General features: G+C 40.6%; 2 protein-coding genes across 4 annotated transcripts in view; one reads left to right on the top strand and one right to left on the bottom strand.

The window, feature by feature from the left end:
• LOC113647993 (NACHT, LRR and PYD domains-containing protein 3-like) overlaps positions 1 to 10,802 on the bottom strand; it is a 106,052-nt gene that overhangs the window by 51,989 nt on the left and 43,261 nt on the right. The gene's annotated exons all lie outside the window — the stretch shown is intronic.
• LOC113647555 (NACHT, LRR and PYD domains-containing protein 3-like) overlaps positions 1 to 10,802 on the top strand; it is a 291,375-nt gene that overhangs the window by 256,375 nt on the left and 24,198 nt on the right. The window lies entirely within an intron of this gene.

The raw sequence follows: 10,802 nt of genomic DNA, 5'->3' as shown, positions 1-10,802 counted from the left end.
TGCTGTAATATGAGGGTATTGATATCAAAATTGGAAGATACATTTAGGACTTACAGCTCCCTAATTTGTATGTAATGTGTATCTTTTACAAGGAACCAGAAGTAATTGGACAATAGCCTCAAAAGCTATTTCATGAGCTGCATGGGCTGTTCCCTCCTTAAGCCATAGATAAAAAAAGGAATTGATTCTAGGTGTAACATTTCTATTTTGAAATTTCGGTCAAAAGAACTCTCAATGGAATTGAAACAGACCATCATTAGGAAAAAAAAATACAGAAGAAATCCATCAGAGAGATATCAGAAATATTAGAAGTGGCCAAACAGAAAAGAAAAAAGAAAAGAGCGCATTGGTGAGCTGAGGAACATAAAAAGGCCTGAACATCCACAAAGACAACAGTGGTGGATGATAGCAAGATCCTGTCCATGGTGAAGAAAAACCCCTTCATAACATCCACCAAAGTGAAGAACACTGCAAGAAGTAGATGTATCAAAGTCTAAGGGCCTTTTTACACCTGGTCACTTCCTGCGTTTTCTGTGATCCGATAGCTATCCGATCTTAAAAAGACCAGATATAAATGCCCTCCGAAATGTTTTGGAGACGGATATAAATCCGATGGTACAAACCCCTTCAGGAGGTGGTCTGGGACGCGTTTCAGATGAAACTGGTGTAGCGATTTTGGTTCGCGAAGCAAGGTAAATATTTATAGGTAACTATAACGTGTTATAGTGACTTCTAAATATTTTAACCTAAGTTGAAATTAACGGTACTGGAATTAAGGTTACGTTTATTTGGTCATGTAACCTTTATTAATTCTATGAAGGCGGTATCTTCCCGGCCAAGAAAGATTCGCTTTCCTTTTACTGTATACCGTAATTTAAATTAAATTAACTCAATAGAGCATGTAGTTCAGACCAGATATTGCAGGTACCTTAATTTGTGAGCGATACTCAGAGACAAATCCCCCGTTGGCTCAAAATTATGACATTTAATGAATGAGACAAACACAACATAAAACTAACTACACAAACAAACAAAAGAAATAGGGAAAATAAAACAAAAGAAATTAAAATTGGGGAAAGGGAGGAAGAGACTGGAAAGAAGAAACTAGAGATAGGAAGGAAAGGAATGGCAAGCTTAGACTTCAAAATTAATCACACCCTAACTGGGAAATCGTCACAGAAACTTAAATTCACCTTAAGATTCAATGAATGATTCCTACTTAAAATTTCGCATCTAAATTGGTTGGTAAAGGAAACGGTTACTTGCATTGGCTTACTGAACAAGAGTCCAGATGCAACAGAGAAATCTCTGAAAAGTCAGTTAGGGTGGGGTCAGACGTTCTTCCAAGTTCTCCTGAAGATCAGAGCAGTTGTCGTTCTTGGAAGTGAAGCTTGCTGGAACTTCTTTGAAGGAAGATGGAGTCATCTTGAAGCTGTTCCTGAAGTCTGACCACGGATTAGTGGTGTTTGTGACAATTTAAAGGTCGCGAACTCCACCCAGGGAAAAACTCCCTTTGTTTCAGGTGTCTGTGGGCGTGGTTTAGCTATCAAACTTTTAGATGACATTGAAGTTTTATCCGCCTTTCGTGCGCAAATAAAATACACCATTGTTTGAAAAACGAGTAACCGATAATTTTGTGGTCATTTGGATACTAAACATGAAGGGTAATGACGGTATAAAGACAGCGGTACATTACATACACAGATCAGTAATCGAAGGGTAACTGATGTTACTACAGTGTTGTGTTCTGACACATGAGTAACATGTCGTATTTTAAGTATGAACCTTTTATTGTGTCTTGAGGTGAATTTAAGTTTCTGTGACGATTTCCCAGTTAGGGTGTGATAAATTTTGAAGTTTAAGCTTGCCATTCCTTTCCTTCCTTTCTCATTTCTTCTTTCCAGTCTCTTCCTCCCTTTCCCCAATTTTAATTTCTTTTGTGTTATTCTATTTTCATCTTTGTTTTCCCTATTTCTTTTGTTTGTTTGTGTAGTTAGTTTTATGTTGTGTTTGTCTCATTCATTAAATGTCATATTTTTGTGCAACAAGTGATTGTCTCTGAGTATCACTCACAAACGTAAGGTACCTGCAACATCTGGTCTGAACTACATGCTCTATTAAGTTAATTTAATTTACAAAACGGTATAACGTAACAGGGAAGTGAATCTTTCTCGGCCGGGAAGATACCGCCTTCATAGAATTAATAAAGGTTACACGGCCTGTTCGCCGGACGAACAGACCAAATAAGTTAACATTACCGTTAATTTCAACTTAGGTTAAAATATTTAGAGTCATTATAACACATTATAATTACTCATAAATATTTACCTTGTTTCGCGAGCCAAAATCACTACAGTGCAAACCATTATTCAGCCTCAAAAATAGAAAATACAGACTAGACTTTGCCAAAAAAACATATAAAGAATCTGGTCCAGTACTGGAGCAACATTTTTTGGACAGATGAAACTAGGTTCCAAAGCACACCACATACTCTGTAAAACATGTTGGAGGCAGTGTGATGGTGTCATGACGTGGGGCAAGGAAGCGGACCCAAATGCAGGATAGCCAAAATAAACAGGGTTTAATAACAAAGGAACATGAAACAACACACAGACTAAAGACAGGACAAAGGCAACAGTAGATTCCACGCTGCCATCGGCAACGCGGCACACTTAACACTAGAAGTCCCAGAGATTTGTAACCCTCCTTTAGCCAAGTGGAAGCTAACTGGCTAGTCTTTTGGCTATCATTAGCATCAATTCATGTGTAAATACGGTCATTACCTGAGCAATCTGCAGGGGGGTTGGGTGTGTGTGTGTGAATGGTTGCTGGTGGCTTGTTTGTATGTGTGTGGGAGGGAGGGCTGCTAATTCCTTTTGTGCTGAGGTGGATAAAATCACGTCCTACAACCCTGGTCTACATATCACCGTTGATGAACAGCTTTTCCCGTCAAAGACTCGCTGCTGTTTCCTGCAGTATATTGCAACTAAACCTGACAAGTTTGGGATCAAGTTTTGGGTGGCTTGCGACCTAAAATCCAAGTACATTTGTAATGTCCTCCCATATCTTGGCAAGGACCCTAGTCGTCCCAGTGGAGAGAGACTGTCTGAAAATGTAGTGATGAGGCTGATGGAACCATTCCTAGACAAGGGCAGAAATGTTACCATGGACAATTTCTTCACATCGCTGTCACTTGCACATAAACTTCTTAGCCGGAAAACCACCATCCTCGGCACAGTCAACAAGATTCGCCGGGAAATCCCTCAATCCGCTAGACACACAGATCACAATGAATTCACCACTCAGGTATGTTGCAGGTCTTTTGTGGTTCTATGTTTATGTGCCTCTAATTTTTAGAATCAACACTGCCAAGTGTGTCATTGTGTGTAAAAGTGCTATGAAAATAACAATTTATCTTATTTATTAGGTGTTTTCAACCACTGCTGCTATGCTGACGGCATATGCGCCCAAACGGAAGAAGACCGTCTACATTCTTAGCAGCATGCACAGCGTGATTCAGACTGATAATACCACCAAAAGGAAGCCAAACACTGTCACCCTTTACAACACCACAAATTGCGGCGTGGATGTGATGGACCAGATGGTGTGGGAATACACTGTCCGCACACGGACACGGCGCTGGCCAGTTGCCGTGTTCTATAACATGATTGACATGGCAGCACTGAATGCACATGTGCTGTATCAAGCATGCACCGGAAGGCAGGAAAGACGGGTGGGCTTCCTGGTGGAGCTTGCAAGAGAGTTGGCTAACTCTCGTATATGTGCGAAGAAGGCAAGAAAAGAACAATTGCTTCGGACACAACCCTCCACACCTAGCCCTGGAAAAAGAGACGTCAATGCAAGAACAAACACCAATGCAAGAACAAACACTGTGCGATGTGTTCACTGCTACAGATACACATGTGGTAAATGCAGACGGGAGATACCATGGCAGTGCCAGGATTGTGAGTGATTGCTGGAATGTACTCGCTCACTTTTTAATATTATTTGTAAATATGTGTACAAATGGTTGGTTTCTTTATTTTACTTTGTACTATTTTTATCAATAAATCTCAGCAACAAAAAAACGTGTTGATTTCTCCACAAGATGGCAAAGTGAAACACAAGTTTCCTTGAAGTGGCTCAGCATGGCCCCACATTGTTTACATAACAAGGATATTAGCCTAAAGCCTTCCAGCCCATCGGCTGTCCTGCGGGTTTTATAGGTAGAAAAGCCAAATGGCTGCTCTCTGGGACTTCTAGTGTTAAATACAAAAGACAATCAGATACAATTAGGAACGGGTGTGGAAACAGGGAGGAACAGACGAGGGCAGGGCAGACACGTGACGAGGAACATAAACAAACAAGTTCACGTGGCCAAAGTCCGGGCTGAGTCATGATAGTACCCCCCCTCTGAGACACGGCTCCCGAAGTGCCTAATCCTGACAAAATCCAGGAGAGGGGGGCGAGGCACATGGTGAGGCAGGTGGGGGGAGCAAGGCACACGGCAAGGCAGTTGGGGGGAGCAAGACACATGGCAAGGCAGGTGGGGGAGCAAGGCACACGGCGAGGCAGGTGGGGGGCGCAAAGCACACGGCGAGGCAGGTGGGGGGAGCAAGGCACACGGCGAGGCAGGTGGGGGGAGCAAGGCACACGGCGAGGCAGGTGGGGGGGGGAGAATACTCCACAGAACAGAAAATCCATAGGGGCCAAAAAATACAGGCCTGCAACACCCCCCACAAACAGGATGTGGGGCGATGTCACAGGACACCGAAAAAACAAAACAAAACTCGGGCCAACGACATGGCCCACAACCCACAAGTGAGGTGGCACCCCCCGCGGAGAAACTGGATGCGGAGAGGCATCCCTCACCGAAAAAATGCGGACCAATGTCACCAAACCCGCAAAGTCCAGGGGAAAAAAAAATGCTCCCATGATAAGCCGGTCCGAGCACTGCTATCCTGCTGAGTCCTGCTGCGGCGGAATCTTCTGTCATGACACGGGGCAAGGAAGCAGACCCAAACGCAGGATAGCCAAAATAAACTGGGTTTAAAAACAAAGGAACATGAAACAACACACGGACTAGAGACAGGACAAAGACAACAGTAGATTCCGCGCTGCCATCGGCAACGCGGCACACTTAAATACAAAAGACAATCAGATACAATTAGGAACGGGTGTAGAAACAGGGAGGAACAGACGAGGGCAGGGCAGACACGTGACGAGGAACATAAACAAACAAGTTCACGTGGCCAAAGTCCGGGCTGATTCTTGACAGATGGCATGGGCGTGCATGGCTTCCAATGGCACTGGTGTAGTAGTAGAAGACAAAAGCAGGCAAATGAATTCTAAAGTGTATAGAGGTATATTTTCTCCTCAGATTCACAAAATTGTTGCTACCAGAGGTGGGAAGTAACGGAGAATAAAAATACTTCGTTACTGTACTTAAGTACATTTTTCTGGTATCAGTACTTTACTCCACTTTTTATTTTTCGGACAACTTTTTACTTTTACTCATTACATTTTTACACAAATATCTGTACTTTTTACTTCTTACATTTTCAAAACGGACGCGTTACTTTTAGTATTATTCCTTCTCATTGGACGCTGTTTCCAGCCTATCATCCTATCATTGTGCGGCTTTTTCCCCATGTGACTGGTGTACTGTATTATTTACTGGCTATCAGATATAGACTAAGGATAGCAGAGCTAACAATGAGCAGCGCCTACAAAAGGAATGGCTAATGTTCATTCAGAGGGAGTCACCGATGTTAAAGTAACTAACAACGAGGACATTCCTGAACACACATGGCCATATATGAGGGAGATGTTTGTAATAATTGGCGTCAAAAAGGATTCCTGGCGAATGCGTTGTGAATTGTGTCACCCAGGGGGGGTTCTAGCCCTTTATTAGGGGGGCTTCAGCCCCCTGTCTGTAATCTCAGCCACCCTAAAATTATAAGGATCATTTTTACTTTCATAAATAAACAAAAAAAATGACGTTAAAATGCAGGACATGTCGTCGATGGGAAAGAAAATTATTTATCAGTTTGATCCAAGAGCGATTTTTTTTTTTACTTTGCTTTTACACGCGTGTGTTGTAGTGTTTCAAAAATGCGTCTTCATCTGTCTGCTTTATTAGAACAGAAAAGTGCGAGGAGTTTGAGTGAAGAATCCCCAAATGTAAATGGACACAGATCACATCAGCCAGTAGCTAACAGAGCTAACAGACGCTCAATATCATACGGCAGCGGCGCTCCACTCAGACAGCAGCCAAGCCAAGCACGCTGATAGTGGGTGACTCTGTTACCAGAAACATTGGAAGCAAGACTACCCGTATATACTGTTTTCCTCGGGCAACGGTTTCTGATGTTAACAAGGAACTTTGCAACATTCTGATGAAACATAAGTCTCTCAGTCGGATTGTCATACATGTGGGAAAGAATGATATCTGAGCTCCTCAAGAGGGATTTCAATGAACTTTTTGAAACACTTGCAAGACTGAAAGTTCAATCATTCATCAGTGGACCTCTCCCAGCCAGAGGAACAAATATGTTTTCTCGGCTACTAAGTTTAAATTCATGGCTGCAAAAAACCTGCACCATGAGAGGACTGAATTACATTGACAATTTTAATATCTTCTGGAGTCAAAGGCAACTTTTTAACACAGATGGTATCCACCCAAACAAACTAGGTGCTAGGTTGCTTAAAGACAGTATCTTTTTCTTCCTTCAATATTCATCAGCTGAGTGTGCCAGTCCACTCCTGATCGGCCTAAATGACCACAGGATTTCACACGCTGACAAGGATAAAACGCCGCAGCCACAACAACTACTGTTCACAGACACAAAGGTTCATAAATGAAGACACCAGTGAGGTATTTATGAATGCTATATCAATGTTGCCAAACATATCAGCAGACTCTGTTGATGTTCTCCTTGAAAATTTTAACTTAAAAGTTAAAGATGTTATTGATGGTATAGCTCCAGTAAAGGTCAGGATGATCACTGCCAGACGTAAAGCACCTTGGAGAAACACAACAGTGGTACAGAGCATGAAAAGAACATGCAGAAAAGCTGAACGGATGTGGCGGAAAACAAAACTTGAAGTACATTATAGCATCTATAAGGACAGTCTTGCATTTTGGACCAAGTTCACGGGAATCTGCTGTTTATTTGAGGTTTTGGCTTCAGCTTGTACTTTCTTTTATAAGCACATAATTATCGTCAGGCAGAACAGAGAAAGTACTATTTCAATCCTTCCTTTAGGCTGAACTGGAAAGCACCAAGCCTCTGGATAATGACGAAGTTTTTATCACTGTATATTGGTGGACCATTGTGTTAAGGGAAAGCCGCGCTCAAGATAAACACTGTTTTGGAAAAACACTAATTTATGGTATCAGATGACATGAACAGATAATATTCTCTCTGTTTTTGTTAATGCAAAATAAAAAAGGGAAAAAAAAGAAATATCTTTATAAAAACAACAAAAAGAAAACAAATACATGTATTACAGTAATGCCTTCCTGTAATACAGCTCAAAAATGTGGTGAAAGATTTCACTTTGCTTTGCTTCTCATGCTTTTGCTGTTTCCATAGCAAACTCTACTGCCTGTTTCCAACCAACAACATTTGCCACGGCATCTGCAATGGATGCAAATGGTTACAATGAAGATCTAATTTCAGCAGCAACTCTGCTGCCAGATAATGAGCAGTCAGACAGGGGTCTGTTTTTAGAGACACTAAATGTGCTGCACCATCACCTTATCTAAGTTATATAACAGAATGTCAGTTTTTTGTACAGAAATAGCCTGCTTTTGCCCACGCTTCCCTCCCACAAAGTGCTAAGGAGGATGAAAGCCTTTTTTTCATTCCAGGCCTGACATAAACTCCAAATCGCAAGTCAGTGGCTGTGCGAAATGATGAACTATGGTCATTAAATACTGTTAGCCTGTAAGGTTTATCCTGCAATCATGAGAAACTAATTACATACACTGCTTTGACTCTTCCCCATAACCTCTAGAATTAGGCGTTCGTTCTTACAAGCATCAAGGCATTCAGTCTTACAGGATCATGTGGTGGTAGTTGTGCTTCCACTAGGTGTGTTTCTTAGCTTTTTTCTTTCTCAGTGAAGTTTGAAGGATGGATGCGACCTTCAGATACACAGCTCACCATACTAGGACTTACACAACTATTAATTTTTACTAGCCGACCAGAAATTTAAAAGAGCAGCCGACTAGACATCTTTTCCATAGTTAAAGTAAAAAGTGATACAAAACATCTCTATTTTTATTCTGTTTTATTAGTGTGGTAAAATGTTAATAAACAACAGCAAAGAACCACACTTCAATTAACAGCCATGCACAGCTAAAAATGACGTTTCCAGCTTACACTTCAACTAAACACTTTAAGGATGAAAATAAATAAGGTGCAATAAATGAAGAATAATAAATCTATGTGTCATATAACACTATTTAAGGCTTATAATACATTTCCATGGATGATATGGTGACTTAGCTGAAATTGATTCTGCAGTATGGAAGCTCATGTCCATCAGCTATTTATAGCTCAATGAGTAGCCTTTGGAGAATACAATGTCATCTGGGAAGTTATTCAAGACTGATAATGAGCTATGAGTTGAATGGATGAACTGACTAAGACATCTCCAGCCTCAGCAGCCTCTCAAAACCGGTCCTGATCAGCCATTCTAGACTAGTTTGGTAGAAAAGGATAGTGACATGACAATAACGGAATTCAATATGCCGTGCAAGTATCGTATTATTACATTTTATTTATGTTTTAATGAAAGCAGCTATGAGAGGAATTGAAAATTGGTACTTTTCTACACTTCAAAGTGATATTGAAGTAATACTAAAGTTACATTAAACAAATAAAAATTATATTAAAAAACAACAACAATGTTCAACTGACTGTAGAAATGTATTTCCATGTATTTCTTAACTAGAAGAAACATTCAGCAGTATTGACATATGTATTAGTTGATTTATCTATGCAGCTCATACATCATACTGGATTAAAGAGTACTGCTTCAGATTTGCTTTGGTTTGTTTATTTTCCCTTCGTGAACATTTGATAGATAGATTTTGAAACAGGAATAAGGAAAAAGTTGAATTTGTCTTTATACTGGAAACTTTTCATTTAAGTGAAAGCTGGTTGCTTTCCTGCACTTTGTGTTGAGAAGTGCAACTGAGAGAAGAACTAAGGTAGGACACCAGCTGATCCTGCCATCTGTCTCCTTAGCACATGACACAGGCAGGGCAGGTGCCACCAGTGAGCTGGACAAAACCCAACTGAAACAAACTGGCATGAAAAACAAACAAGCTGGCCTCAGGGAACAGTGGCTTTGTGGCTCTGGTGGAGCTCTAAAACGGATGCTCTAAAAGGATGGAGCAGGATTATAGGCATTGGACCACACTGCAGAGACATAATTACAGAGGTGAAGATCCTGTGGTCATATAAAAGGCTGGAATGAAAACATGGCATGCAATCGTAAGGGGAAGAGAATAGACCTGGCCTCATTCATCAAACTGGATATGAATGAACTTTTTCTTAAAACATTTGCAGGTACATTTAAACATTAATGCAGTATTTAAGAGAATCCATCGATCCATTCATTAACATTCATATCTTACAGAAGCTCCTGAATCTTTGTGTATATTTGTGTATACAAAGTCTATCTAATATAAACTACAACTGTTAGACTTTAGATTGTAGAATTATCATGAATTAATGCAAATATATATCTAGGTTTGTGCTTAAATAAAATAAATATCTTTAAACCATTAATTTATTTCTAATACATACATTTAATAAATTGAATGAAACTTTTGTCATTAAATAAATCAATTCCCACTGAATCAATCATTTGAAGAAAGCAAACGCAAAAATTAAGGCAATTAAGATGAGTCATTCTATTAGACACAATAAATTACGTTTTATAAAGTTATTTTTTGTGACTAATATAAATGTGTGTTTAGTGAGATCTTGTCAATTTTTCCAAAATGCTTGCACATACCAGATGCATGTCTCAAACGAATCACTGATGTCTCGTCAAATGGTGGGCAAACCATCAGAGCACCGCAGAAGTGATACCATGCTTTGCCAACTCTCGTTCCAGCCGTAGATGAAAAGCCCCACAATTAGAGTGACAAATGCTTTCCAATTCATTCCTCATTTTTAATTACAGTCTCCATTGCCTCCTGAGGGAGTCCAAAGTGTTCTAAATATCCCACACAGCATGTCTTTTATTCTCAGTGCTTTATTTCATCCGGCAAGCTGTCTCCGTTTTCTTCACTGGATAAGAAAGTTCCTTTTTTTAATTGCCTCGGTCCAGTGTGTCATAAGACCAGGTGCTTTGATTTATGAAGTAGGCTATGATAGAGCCTGAGGTCCAGGGAAGACAGCTGTGTAGAGAGGAAGGTGAGGTGGCAGGCACCGGAAACCATTACAAGGGCACAGAGCTGGTGTAGTGCTGTCGTCATAACATCAGTAACCTGGAAATGAAAATCCCAAGAGATGGATGTGTCAAAGTTATATTCACAGCTCAGACAAACATCTCTCTCGGCATATACATACACCCTGTGCCAGACTTGCTATAACAAGCTCTAACTATACGTGCACCATACAGTATATGGCAGTCAGGAGTGCTCATACAGGGTCTATTAAATGGTGTGAATCATATGTTAACAGCTGTTTCACAGTGAGTCTACACTGAACTCTCTGAATTATTCGTAGTGATTATATGCTGCTCGTGGCATACTGCAGGGCCAGTTAGTGGCAAAG

The sequence above is a fragment of the Tachysurus fulvidraco genome, chromosome 16 (assembly GCF_022655615.1).
Source record: "Tachysurus fulvidraco isolate hzauxx_2018 chromosome 16, HZAU_PFXX_2.0, whole genome shotgun sequence".
Lineage (NCBI taxonomy): Eukaryota > Metazoa > Chordata > Actinopteri > Siluriformes > Bagridae > Tachysurus > Tachysurus fulvidraco.
Note: the sequence above shows the minus strand (reverse complement) of the source record. Positions and strands in the feature narration are given on the sequence as shown.